The sequence below is a fragment of the Triturus cristatus genome, chromosome 1_1 (assembly GCF_964204655.1).
Source record: "Triturus cristatus chromosome 1_1, aTriCri1.1, whole genome shotgun sequence".
NCBI classification, from domain to species: Eukaryota; Metazoa; Chordata; class Amphibia; order Caudata; family Salamandridae; genus Triturus; species Triturus cristatus.
This window is the reverse complement of record NC_140579.1, coordinates 387,758,782-387,760,919: the sequence shown is the minus strand read 5'-3', so window position 1 is coordinate 387,760,919 and position 2,138 is coordinate 387,758,782.

Here is a 2,138-nt window from a genome sequence, read left to right as displayed (position 1 = left end):
CGCCACCGTAGCAGATAAAGCCATCCACCCCTGCTCACCGGCCCGGTCCCTGCTTCTGAAAGCAGCCAGGCCGGGGAGAGCCTCCCCGGGCCCCGGTGGACCCCTGTCTCCAGCGCCCGGACCCTCGGCTGGCTTGCAGGACGGGGGCTCCCGCACCCTGGGGCCTGCCGGACGGAGCACGAGCCCCGGGCCCGGTCCCAGCTTCAGAACCCTAGCCAGGCCGGGGAGAGCCTCCCTGGGCCCCGGTGGACACCCATCCCCAGCTCCCGGACCCTCGGCTGGCTTGCAGGACGGGGGGCTCCCGCACCCTGGGACACTGGGACAGAGCACAAGCCCCGGGTCCGGGCCCAGCTTCCGAACCCTAGCCAGGCTGGGGAGAGCCTCCCCGGGCCCCGGTGGACACCCTTCCCCAGCGCCCGGACCCTCGGCTGGCTTGCAGGACGGGGGGCTCCCGCACCATGGGACACTGGGACGGAGTACAAGCCCCGGGTCCGGGCCCAGCTTCCGAACCCTAGCCAGGCTGGGGAGAGCCTCCCCGGGCCCTGGTGGACACCCTTCCCCAGCGCCCGGACACTCGGCTGGCTTGCAGGACGGGGGGCTCCCTCACCCTGGGACACTGGGACGGAGCACAAGCCCCGGGTCCGGGCCCAGTTTCCGAACCATAGCCAGGCTGGGGAGAGCCTCCCCGGGCCCCGGTGGACACCCTTCCCCAGCGGCCGGACCCTCGGCTGGCTTGCAGGACGGGGGGCTCCCGCACCCTGGGACACTGGGACGGAGCACAAGCCCCGGGTCCGGGCCCAGCTTCCGAACCCTAGCCAGGCTGGGGAGAGCCTCCCCGGGCCACGGTGGACACCCTTCCCCAGCGCACAGACCCTCGGCTGGCTTGCAGGACGGGGGGCTCCCGCACCCTGGGACACTGGGACGGAGCACAAGCCCCGGGTCCGGGCCCAACTTCCGAACCCTAGCCAGGCTGGGGAGAGCCTCCCCGGGCCACGGTGGACACCCTTCCCCAGCGCCCGGACCCTCGGCTGGCTTGCAGGACGGGGGGCTCCCGCACCCTGGGACACTGGGACGAGCACAAGCCCCGGGTCCGGGCCCAACTTCCGAACCCTCGCCAGGCTGGGGAGAGCCTCCCCTGGCCACGGTGGACACCCTTCCCCAGCGCCCAGACCCTCGGCTGGCTTGCAGGATGGGGGGCTCCCACACCCTGGGACACTGGGACAGAGCACAAGCCCCGGGCCCGGGCCCAGCTTTCGAACCCAAGCCAGGCCGGGGAGAGCCTCCCCGGGCCCCTGTGGATCCCCGTCCCCAGCGCACGGACCCTCGGCTGGCTTGCGGGACAGGGGGCTCCCGCACCCTGGGTCGGAGCCGCACCCTGGGACGGAGCTCCAGCACCGGGCCCGGGCCCAGCTTCTGAACCCTAGCCAGGCCGGGGAGAGACTCCCCGGGCCCCGATGGACCCCCTTCCCCAGCGCCCGGACCCTCGGCTGGCTTGCAGGACGGGGGGCTCCCGCACCCCGGGGCCTGCCGGACGGAGCACAAGCCCCAGACCCGGTGTAGGAGAGTAGGGTCTGCTTTCTATGTTCACCCCCACTTTTTGCTTTTGCTCCACTGGTTTTCGACTTAGATGTGACTGTGGGCCTGCTAATCAGACCCACAGCCCAGCTGTTCTCTCTCTAAACTGATACTATGTACTTTAGGTGCATAACCCAATTGGATAGGATCACCTTATTGGCCCCTGTACAGTGTACCGTAGGTACCCAGGGCGTAGGTGTACCCTAGGCCTACCAGGGGCTGCAGCATGTATTATGCCACCCCTGGCCTGGCCTTCCATTATGACACAACTGGCTGATCACTCAGCTGGGGCAAGGTCGTGTAATCACCCCTTGCTTAGGTGTAGTATTCCTATACCTACCTTATATATAGACACATGTGTACCTATCAGCCACTCCTATGGCAGGCCTTAACAATCCTGGAGGCAGAGTGCTTGGTAACATGTGAGATGGTGCTCTAGCATGAGCTGAGCCTGTCTGCAGCTTTCGTAACCATGTCCTTATAGCTGTTCTATGATATAGCCTACCATATACTCTTAAAGTACCTTATAATCTTAAACGGTTATGGTAACTATGGTTTGGCTG